The sequence below is a fragment of the Diceros bicornis genome, chromosome 20 (genome assembly GCF_020826845.1).
Source record: "Diceros bicornis minor isolate mBicDic1 chromosome 20, mDicBic1.mat.cur, whole genome shotgun sequence".
In the NCBI taxonomy this organism is placed as follows: Eukaryota; Metazoa; Chordata; class Mammalia; order Perissodactyla; family Rhinocerotidae; genus Diceros; species Diceros bicornis.
In genome coordinates this window covers 3253805-3265679 of record NC_080759.1, presented here as the reverse complement: position 1 = coordinate 3265679, position 11875 = coordinate 3253805, and the positions used below count along the sequence as shown (strand labels likewise).

Here is an 11875-nt window from a genome sequence, read left to right as displayed (position 1 = left end):
CAGAACTCTATGCCCAGTTGAAAATCAAAGTGGTCAAAAGAGAGCTGCTCTGTATAGCAGGCGAATGGAGACCCCAGTGACCAACAGGAGAGCCCCCTCCCAATCCCACGAGACCTTAGCCCTCAGAGGAGCCCAGTGAGAGCACTCCTCCAGGCAGTTTGAATCTCTCAGGTTGTCAAAGAAAAGGATTTGCACTTAGACCCCTCACATTATCCCTAAATTTATCCTTCCCTCTTTCCCCTCCCCTCAGGGAGAGCTCTGAAATATTTAAGGAGCGCTATAGCCAAGACGAGTCCTTGAACAGAGAACTGATGACCAAGGTAGAGTGGAGGCTGGGGGTCTGGAAAGAGAGGAGGGGCCACGGGGGGAGGGGGACTGAGCAAGCTGTGGTTTTGATAATTTCTCACTTGAACTTTCTCTGAAACGTTCCCGTCTATCTTGTCCAGGTTAACAAGCAGAGGGATCTTTTCTGCCCATGGGCAGGTGGGGTGCCATTTTTGGGCAGGAGGCCTTGGTCATGGGACACAGTGGTGTTGGCTGGGCTGTTCCAGGACGAGTTGCCGAGCTGGCGCCATCAGCAGGTCTCTGGCTTACATGCACGTCCATCCTGCTGGATGTAGCTTCTTCCAGGCTGTTGGGAGGTTGGGTGGGTTTATCCCTCAACCTAAACCTGTCCTCAGGAAGCCAGGCCCCTGCTGCTCTTCTATCTTCACCATGTCTCCAAGGGGAGGGCACACTGCCTACCCCAGGGACGGGCACAGCAAGGGATTCCCCTGGCCCAGGTGGACAAACAGGCTGCTCATCCTTGGATCTGAACAGCTGGACCAGAGACAGATGTGTGTGCATTGTGGGACTCCCCACTGGACCCCTAGAGCAGTCACTCGAGTCAACAACAGGAGTCTCACCTGAGTGCCTGGTTGGCCATGATATAGGCCCTAGGTGGCTTATGAGTAGCGACTAGGCAACTGATGGATTCTTAGTGGATCCTGCTGAAAGGACGTTAGGAGCTTCATGTAAATGGGGAAGCAAAGCGTCCTGTCATCCCCTTCCCTGTTGATCAGAGGTGGCACCTTGTGGGTCCAGTTCCTGAGTGGATAAAGAAAGAGTTCAGTGCAGGCGAATATCCTGAGTGGTTCTTTGGGGAGGAGAAGGGTTTGGCATTGCCTCTGTCCAGCACGGGGGAGAGACACTCCACGGGAATGGGACAAGGAGCCACTCAACAAGTAGACTCCCAAGACACCCCATCCTCTCCATCCACAGCTCGGCCCAGGGCCAAGCTTTGAGAGCTCAGGGGACAGGACTGTTGTCAGTGGTGGGGCTGGGGGTTAGGCGAGGATGTTGGAACAGGGCCTCTGGCTGAGAGGGGCAAGCGGCCTCTCCTCTGTTGGCCCCTCAGCAACTCACTGCCCCTGTTTGGGCCTCTGTCTCCCCATCAGGGAAATGGAGGTATGGTGATTGTGTGGTGATTGTGTGGTGCAGGCCTCACAGGGTGGTAATGAGGTAAGAGGGAGGAAAGGAATGTGGGACCTTTCTGCCTGCTCCACCTGGAGGGGTGAGGACCAGAACAATGATGACAGTCATGCGACAGTGAGTCCTCAGGAGAACCTGCGAGGTAGCTGGAGTTCTCACACTTTCCAGATGAGGAAACAGGCTCGAGGAGGCCAGGCCGAAAGCCCAAGCTCACACCCAGAGTGAGAGTTGGAGCTGGGCTTGTTCTGGAATCACAAGACCTTGCAGGGTGGAGTGGCATTGGTACCAGTTCACTCGAGTCAGATGTTCAGGGTCAGAGGACAGTGGTGCTGGAGAGAAATGGGGTGAGGGGAGTATGGCCTCGCTGACACTGTCCTCGACTCTGGCAGGAGGGGCCCTCCACGTTTGTCCCCCGGAGAGCAACCCCCAGAGAGTGCAGGAGAAGCAGCAGCAGCAGCAGGTGAGTGTGCCTGTGGGGGAGGGGCTCTGCGCTCCCAGCTGGAGGCCTCAAATCAAGAGAGGAGGTCCCCTCCTCCTGGTGCCACAGTGTCTGAATCCCCCAGTAGAAGTGACCAGGAGGGGGGCCTGGAAGAGCTGGTGTAGGATGGATTTGTTTTGGGGAGGGCCAGGGACCGCATACCCTGTGATTTGCCCGAAGCCGGCCCTGGGAGGTGAGGAGGAGGAGTGTGGTGTTCTTGGGGTGTGAAGGGAGGAAGAATTGAGGGGAGGCTGCTAAGGGTTCGAGGCTGCTCCCCGTGGGAACCCTGGGGTGGGCCAGGAGGCTGTGGCTGTGGACTTTTCAGGGGAGGGTCTGCAGGGGGCCGACTTGAGAGCAAGGGCTCATCCCACCCTCACCCCGATGTCACAGGGTGTTGTCCCCTATCTTGGCACTTTCCTCGGTGATCTGCTGGTGCTGCACCTGGCGATGGGTGATTATCTCGAAGTGGATGAATCTGAGGACCAGGCAGGAAGGACCAGGATCCTGAGCCTTGGGATGCGGGAGCCCCCGAACTGAGCCCTGAGCTCTCAGCACTTGGCACATCTCCTCTCATGAGAGCCTCACAGCCGCCCCTGGGAGCTGGGGCATCAGGCCCATCTTAGGGATGAGTGAACAGAGGCTCCGCCTGTGACATCCATTCCCGTTCCTCAGGCTGGGGAAGCTCAGAGCTGCCTGATGGCACAGCTGCGTGAGGTTTTATCTGAGCTGGACTCTGCCTGTCCCTCCCATGCTGCCCGTGGAGGGAGAGAGAAGTTGGGACCCCCAAGTCAGGCAGCACATAAGTGGCTGAGCAGTCCCCTCTGCCTGAGGCCTCAGCCTCCAAGTCTGTCATCAGAGAGGGTAGGACTGTCAGGTCCCTCAGCCTCACCCCCATGTCCTTCTCTGGAGCCCAGAGACCGTCCTAGGTCCAAGTCCTGTTTTCTCTGCATGCCCCGCCCCTTCTGGGGACCTGGCAGTAGTGCCACATGAGAAGGTGTGGGCATAGGGGGCTAGTCAGGCTATGGCATTCTGTCTGATGGACTCCGGCTGTCTGCCTTCCAGGGGAATGAGATCAACCTTGAGAAGAGGACTGAGGTGAGCAGCTGTGGCACTCCTTGCAGGGGAGGGGAAGGAGGTGGAAATCAGAGACCCTCTGGGCAGAACAGTTTCTGGCTCCACCCCTTGTATCTTACATTGAGTGGAAGATTTTGGTAGAAGTCGAGACCCATCCAGTTGGAGCGTGGGTTGAGGGGAGGATGGCATCAAGGAAAAATTCGTGGAGGAGGGGCTGATTATTCCCATTCTGAGAACAGGTAAAGCCTGGATGGAACTTGAGGGAAGGAGAGTTCCCAGGACTGGTCCTCTGCCCCAGTTCTCACCCCCCACAAGGCCCCTGCAGCATCCCCCTGCCAGGCCTTGTCTGCATCCTCTCCTTCCCTCTGGTCCCAGGAATACCGAGTCATAAGCGAGATCCTGCTGCTCCAGGTCGCTGCAAAGAATTATAACAAGACCCCAAGGAGTGATTTGGGGTCTGGTTCCAGGACATGGAGCCCCTCAACGAGAATGAGTGAGGCCGGGCAGGAGTTGGGTGAGGGCAGGGTTGGATTCTCCCCGTTGGCCAGTCCAGAGAGCCTGTCTCCGTGGCCCCCTGGTCAGCCCCAGGCCTTATTGCATGGCGACCTCTGGGACACCCAGGCCCCAGCTGCTGAGGCTTCTTTTGACCAAATTTTGGGAACTTTTAGTTTTCTAGTTGAATCTCTGGAATTGCATCAGCTCTAAGTGGGGAAACCAATGTAAAAAAATCAAAACGTGCACGTGGAGAGGACAAGGCCCGAGGAAGATCGTTTGAAAATGGACTAAAGGCAGGCAGGACTTTCCCTCCTGAGACCCCTCCAGGGGCTCCGAGTTCACCCCTGACCTAGATTTGAATCCTGCTGGGATCCCTGTCCAGGACTCTGAATTCCTTTTCCTGCTTGATTTGTATCCAGGAGGAACGATTTGTGATGCAGCTTTTAAGGCTACAGCTGGGTCTTGTTACATAAACATGACTGCTCCCTGTGAACTAGGATTTTCAGCACCCCTGCCTTCCTTATGCAATTCCCTTTAGGACAGAATTTCCCTAGAAGGCCCCCAGCCTCCTCTCTGACTTGGCCTGATGGATCCCAAGTGAGCTCTACTTTGCCAGGATGAGGGACCATAATCCTGGCCAGTCAGTGACCCCACATTGTCCCTTGCTGTCCAAGGTGAATTCTGAGCTCGTGTCCTTCTGAGGTCCAAGGTCTTGGGCAATTCTCCAGTTTACACACTCAGTGTTGGTGTTCCGAACTCGTCCAAATGGGGTAATTGGGCCCGAAACATTAAAGTGTGTCACCCCTGGGTGGCTGTGTTTTTTTCCCCAGTCTTGTGCTGTGGTTACATTACAACCACCTGATGGGGTGTGAACCCTGTTTGGAGCTTTGAAAAATGAGGCATGACAGGGGTGTTGGGAGGTCCAGCAGGGAATGCCGCGGAACTGATGATCCATGGTCGTGCATGAACACAGCCTTACCAATTAAAATACTGAAATGCTCCCCATCTGGTGGTGAATAGACACTGCTCTGATCTCACACCAAGAACCTGACCAATGACTAGCAGCTTTCAAAGGGTTACCAAGTGGCATTTTGAACATCTTCCCTTGGGAACACCCTGTAAGACAAGGGCCAGATGAATCGCTTGGCACTTGTGTGTTATCGCCTCCTTTCTGATGGCTGCAAGTGTCACCCAGACACACAGGCTGGACTCTGCCAGGGAAGCCTTCTCAGGACAGCCAGAAGCTGAGGATGAATTCTGGTTCCCGGCATCCCAGGCCCTTCCTGACACGGCACAGCCACCCAGGAAAGTGATTTGGTAATGGAAAGACTGGGAAGGCCGTACTTTCCCTCCTAAGAGAAAGAGAAATGCCAAAAGTGAAAGCTTGATCCCTCAAATAGACAATTAAATCCCAGCAAGCAGTGGGTTCTTGTCAGATTACTGATGCTGAAAAGGCCTCTTTTGATAATAGCACGATCCCCCAACTGCCATGTCCATCTTCATGAATCAAACTTCCAACACATATGGATCTAAAAAACTGAGGGAAATCTGGTATTTCCTTAGATGCAACACTGAATTAGCATGCAACAAAGAACATAAAAATGGAGACTTAGAAGTACATACCTAATTTGAGTACATAGACATCAAAGTGCTTTTGAAACAATATTTTGGAATCTATTGGAATATTACACAAAAAGAATAATCCACTTTTAGTACGTTTTACTGTGACTGTCAGGGGAAAAACTGAATCATCTCGTGACGGTGATAACTCGCTGCTGACTTGAAAGTAAAAATAAATAATGTACGTAGTAAAAGAAAATGAGAGAACAGCATGAAAAAGGAAGATATTTCTCTCCTCACCTGAAACTCAGCCTCTCACTTCAGAAAGAAACCGCTGTCTATATTTTCTGTCACACAGCAGAGTTCAATAAAAGAAACGTATTGGTATGTTTTAAAGTTTCAAGAGCTCAAAGCAAGGAAACATTAGGGACGCTGCCAAGAGACCTCACTGAGGTGCCTGCTCCATTTCATCTGCTGTCAGGACGTCCTTCTTGGCCCCTCACTTTCTCTGCCTCGCTAGCAAGTCTGTCCGCCATCAGTGCTACCACCAGTCTCTCTCCTGTGCTCCTCACTGCCCTTTCCTCCTTCCTGATACCTTCCTCAGTCACCAGAAATTGTTGGCAGTGGAGCTGTGGAATGCCCAGATCAGCTCCTGGAATCATCTCTGTCAAATCTGAAGACCGGCAGGAGTGGGCATGGGACCTGGAGTGCAGACCACCTGTGAGCACACCTGGCAGGGATTCACCTGTGTGACTAGGTGCAAGTTTTTGCAACGCTTTGGCAAGATTGAAAGGACTTACCAGTTGTCCTGCACTGCTGCAGGCCTGGAGTCCTTGCGGTCTCTCGGGCCAGCAGACCTGGTGGGGCTGGTCCAAGGTGTCCTCCCAGAGACCCGTCACTGCCAGAATGGGATGGGATTCTAGTAACCGGCCCCTTGACTATGTCACTGGACATCCTCAAAGGGATGGAGGTGCTTAAACCAGGCTTTGGTTTGGACTGGTTCCCAAAGTCACGCTGCTTCCTCTGTGAAGACATGACTATCATCCTTCTTTTCCTCTTACCCTACAAAAATAAATCATGAAATTGGGTCAAATGATAAAGGAAGCCTGCCATTTTAGGAGAATTATCCTGGCTGTTTTGTACTTCCACCCTCCCTCTATCTTCTGGGGATAGATCTGACCTGTGTCCTGGGATGTCATCTGGCAGATTTGCATCAAGAACAGAAAGCTCCAGGTCAAAACTCAAGGTTACTCCAGATCATATCTCCCCCTCCATCCTGTTAACACCCCTCCTTGTTTGAGTGTGTGTCTATTCTCTTCTTGTCCTTGTCACTCTCAACCGCACAAGTCCTGGCACTCCCTCTCAGGACAGTCAGTCCCCAGTCCTTACTAAATCCCAAATCCCACCATTTCTGTGTTTTCTGACTACTCATTTGCTTAATCCATTGACCACTCGGTGTCCATAGAAGTGAAATCAATAGTGACATTGTCAACCAGCCCTTGTTAGCGACTTACTCCCACATCCCAGATGTTCACATAATCCAAATGGTTATGTTCAAAGTAAATAATTCAGAAAACATATTCACTCACTACAAATTCTTGATCTCTAATACTTTTATTCAAACTCTCATACAGTGGATACCTGTGCCTCAAGATAAGAAGTAATGCCAGATCACCGATCCTCACCTTAATTTCCTCCTACACCTATCAATCTTGGATTCCATGGACTATGATCTCAATAATTTCCTTGGAATAATGAAAAATTCCTTACCACTTAGTTATGTTGTAAACCTCCAAACCCAGAAGATCCCGATTGTCTGCCATGCCGCAGCTACTGCTGGTCTTATAACAAGCTGAAGAAAAAGCACGAAACATGATCTTTTGGTACCACTGTAAACACAAAACCATCTGCATCAACTGGGAAGCACTCATAATGCCTGAAAATTTTGTTCTCTTTTTTTGTGTTGGGTCAATAACAAAAAGAAAAATTAATTAAAAAATGGTCAAGGGACCGGAATAGACTTTTTCCAAAGAAGACATACAAGTGGCCAATAGGTGTATGAAAAGGTGTTTGGCATCACTAATCAGGGAATGCAAATCAAAACCACAATGAGCTATCACTTCACACCTGTTAAGATGGCGATTATCAAAAAAACTAAAGGTGGCAAATGTTGGTGAGGATGTGGAGAAAAGAAACCCTTGTGGGAATGTAAACTAGTACAGCCATTATGGAAAACAGTATGGAGCTTCCTCCAAAAATGAAAACTAACATATGATCCAGCAATCCCACTTCTAGTATATACCCACCGGAATTGAAATCAGGGTCTCAACGAGATACCTGCTCTCTAATGTTCATTGCAGCTAATTCACAATAGCCAAGACACTGAAGTAACCTAAATGTCACTGATGGATGAAAGGATAAAGAAATGGAATATTAGTCGACCTTGAAAAAAGAAGCAATTCCTGCCATTTTTGACAACATGGATGGACCTGGAAGACATTATGCTAAGTGAAATAAGGCAGACAGAGAAAGGCAAATACTCACTTATATGTGGAATCTAAAATAGTTAAACTAATACAAGCAGAGGTTAGAATGGTGGTTGCCAGGGCCTGGGAGGATGGAGAATTTGGGATCTGACGGTCAAAGGATACAAAATTTCAGTTATCAAGATAAATAAGTTCTGGAGATGTAGGCTACGGCATAGTGCCTACAGGTAACAAGACTGTCTTGCATACATCACATTTGCTAATAGAGTAGATATTAAGAGATCTTACCACAGAATAATAGTAATAAAGGGGGTGAGAGAAAACTTTGGGAAGTGATGGATATGTTTGTGGCCTTGATGGTGGTGACAGTCTCAAGGGTGTATACTTATGTCCAAATTCATCAAGCTGTATATGAAAAAGTATGACATCATCGTTGATTCTTCTGCATCTTGAAATATGCCATGTTCTCATCACATGAGAAAATTTTGTAACTATATGGGGACAGACGTTAACTGGACTTATTGTGCTGATCATTTCGACATATATTCAAACATTGAATCATTAAGTTGTACCTCTGAAACTAATATAATGTAGTATGTCAACTTTACCTCAATTATAAAAACACAACAGACAAAATGATTTGAATATTGTAAATGAGTTGCGTGAATCCCTGAAACTGCCCCATTCCCATATGGGAGTTACAGGAAGCAGAGAGGATGAAGTAAGATGGAAGAAAGTTGTACAAAACAGTATTCAAATTAAAATCATTTGAGTTGCTATCAGCTCCTTGTGGCAGAGTTCTGTGAGTCCTGATCTTCTTTCACATTTATCTTGGAAAAGTATACTTTCAGATCCAACCCATGATAGTTCATCATTTGCTCTAATACGAAAATCTCAACTTAATAAATAAAACCAAAAGCATCCCTTATGTATGAATAAAGTTAGTGAACTTTACAGAGAAAAGAGCATATTTGCACAATCTCAATAAAGGAAACAGAAGAACTGAATGATGATCGAGTCTCAGTCAAGCTTATCTTTGAAAGCCAGTGAAACCAGGATATCTTTTCAAGGATGTGTGTAGAGCTGTCAGCCTTGGAAGATAGAAATAGTGGCCTCCTCTGGAGCAAAGGGCAGGCTTGCTTACTGCCCAATATAATAGAAATAACACCCCTCCCTGGGGCAAAGATCAGCAGACTTCCTGTCCATTATCAAAGATTTGAGTTCCTTAAGCTCTGAGCTCTTGCAACCCTCTGCATGTCACCTGGCCCACTGTGTATCACCTTGTAGGAAGTGGGATTCAGTGAACCAGTGCAAATGCTGATACTCTGGCCACTGCTATTGCTGTGTCATTAAGTCCTTTGTCTCTGACCCATGGGTCTAGTTTCTTTTGCCAGCATCTATAAGACCATGGTAGGCTGACATTACCTTGCAGCTGGGGTAAAATATCATACTTTTCACGGTTCCTGACAAGCCCTTAATGTAACCAGTACTCTTAGGAACAGAGAGCTATCCAGAACAATATGTATGGATATTCTTCATCGAAGACTTCATGCAACCAAAACTTTAATAAGTCTCTCTGATCTCTTTTATTTCTACCCCAAGTAGAAGGAGAGGAACCAAACTATTACAGACCTAGGGCTTGTGCAAGCCACCTGGAGACCCAGTGACCAGAAACTTCCCATGGGGAGCAAAGACAGATGGGCATATTTCCAAAATGGACCCATCTGCCTCCCTATCATCCAAAAGACAGTACATTATCTTAATTTATGATGATTTCATTCATTAAAATCTTGCGATGGGCCAAAGATGCATATCTAAGAGGAGTGAGACACATGGTAGTTGTAAGCAGATTAACACATTTGGTGAATATCAAACTCTGAACTAAACTTAGTGTTCTAATCAATTATAAGGTACAACAAATTTAATTAGGTCAATTAAATGATATTTAATGGTATGCCTGAATATTACTCTGCAATAATGAACAAGAAACTCATGTAAACAACAATAATTGGTCTTACTTTAAAATATGATAGTCAAGACTGTTTGAGATAAGCTGGAGAGAAGGAAGGGGGGAAATAGATAAAAGTTAGCTGCTCTGAAGCCACTCTCAAGACCCCTGGATCTACATGTAACCCAGGAGATTGAGGCAGATGGCTGTGTGCCTAGATCCTCCTGCACTGTGTTTCTCAGGGATGTCACAGGGCTGAAGCAGCTTCCTGAATTGTGTTTACACGTCCACGTGTACAATACCCCTGACCATGGAGATGAAACACCATTCAATCATCCCTTACACCCCTCTAATTAACAATTAGATTTCAGAATCATTGTATCATTACATGATAATTTATTCTTCAAACCTGTAGGATGCCGAGCTAAAAGAAAATCAAATTTCAATGGCTTCTTTTCTTTCAAGGACCAAGATGTTCTTTCACACTTGGAATCCGGATTAGAGGATAAATCCATCAAATCAATGGAAACAAGTTAAGAAATGGACAGAGGGATATTTCATTCATATATACACAGTTTGCACTGTGGCAAAAATAGAGTTATATTTTAAAAAATTAGAATTTTTTGAAATTTTAGAGATTTTAAAGACTTTGTTCTGCTTATACTCCCTTTGGTTCACCAAATCAAACTCACTCTTTAATGGGTATTTCTAGCATTGAGTGCTAATAACAGCAGCTTTTTTAAATTCTTATTTTTCCCAGGTCAAACACCAAGGGTAGAGGTCGTCAAGAGATCAAGTCTAATCTACCTACGGGTGTGGCAGGCTTAACTATGGATGTTCAAGCCAGACATTGCCAGAAGAACTACATCTCTTCACCCATAGGTGAGTTTTTACTAGTAATCACAGAAACTTAACGATATCAAAGGAAATTTTTTATTAAGATCCCAAGTTATAGATTCCTCTCTTAGGTTCGTACTTTGAATTTTTGACTCAAATCATATATATCGATTGGACCATGTTCAATTCTATGATCTTTAGAAGATGCAGCCTACAGCTGAAGAGAAACAGATACAACACCAATATCTTATCCTCTCTAGCCAAACTGAGAGGCCCTGGAGTCAGAAGTTTTCAAGAAAAGAAAAAGACATCCATCTTTGGAAGAGAGACAGTAGAGGCTATTCAAACATTCAACTTTAAATTGTTAACATGACTTGTTAGAATGTGATGGAGCACACCTTCTAAGTTGCATGATTTTTCTCCAGAATATTGAGATGGATGACCTTGAAGTCCAGTTTCCTCATAAATGTATTTATTCAATGATAAAATTAATTTCCCTATAATTACCATGAAAATCTTATGTCATAGTCTCTGACTAAAAGGAAACAAAGCAAATTGAGCAGTTGAATAGCAGTGTAATTAATTCCATACAAGGATCTTACCGCAGCATTATGTATAATAGTGAAACTGGATGTAATCCCATTTCTGTCAAAGAAGAAGTAAACAGATTATGGTTTTCCTGTTCTTTAGAATACCTCTAAAACATCTAAAATGGTAAGTTAGAATGATGTGCACTGATAAGGGGAGACGTCTTTGATATATGATTTGGGAAACAACAAATTGCAAAACGATGTAGTTATGTAATTTATGTTAAAAAACTTTATGTGTATTTATAAATTCATAGGAAATTTCCAGAAGAATAAACCCCACCCTGTTAACAGTAGTGTCTTCTGAGTAGGGGAGTGAGTTTTCAGGGAAGGGGATGAAAGGAGTGGGTTTCACTTTATATAGATCTGTGTACTTTGACATTTTTTGCAATATGTATTTCTTTCATAATTAGAAAAATGAATGATGTGACCATTTGGTGCAGGACAACAGTATTATGTTCACCAGTCTCTGTACTGTATGTTACTGCACAGCACGGACTGTAGGAGAAAGCCCAGAGGAGCAATGAAGACAAAGAAGACACGACACCTGCAAAAAGTCAGTGGAGTATTTCTACATAAGAAACCTTGCAGGTGAGTGACAGTCAGTATCTTCCACTGCTCCAGCTCTCGCAAGAAACCTAGTACCTTCCCAGGGTAAGCTGGAGGACCACGGCCCACTAGTCCACTCCCCGCCCAGGGCCTGTTTGTGCAGGGTGACTGCCATCAAGCAGACAATGGACTCAGGATGGGGCGTGTGCCTTTGGGGAGGCTGGCAGAGAGGCACAAAGTGGAACACCACCTAAGGGCACACACCTGAGAGGTGGAGTTCCAGGTGGAGACTCAAAATGTACCAAGAAACTGCGTGAAGGAAGCTACTCCACCTCTCTGAGCCTCAGTGTCCCCCCCCTGTAAAATGGGGATCACAGGCCTACTTCACAGA

The 11875-nt window shown here is 46.5% G+C and overlaps 1 long non-coding RNA gene across 3 annotated transcripts; it reads left to right on the top strand.

Annotated features, from left to right (window-relative positions):
• The first annotated feature begins 116 nt into the window (after window positions 1-116).
• On the top strand, window positions 117-11514 carry LOC131418971 (uncharacterized). Of its 3 annotated transcripts, none has more exons than XR_009223114.1 (3): window positions 117-320; window positions 10272-10393; window positions 11349-11514. It is a non-coding gene; the product is annotated as an uncharacterized LOC131418971 (long non-coding RNA). The 3 variants fall into 3 exon arrangements; XR_009223115.1 differs by lacking the exon at window positions 117-320 and adding an exon at window positions 1244-1930; XR_009223116.1 differs by lacking the exon at window positions 117-320 and adding an exon at window positions 3462-3515.
• Window positions 11515-11875: the final 361 nt, after the last annotated feature.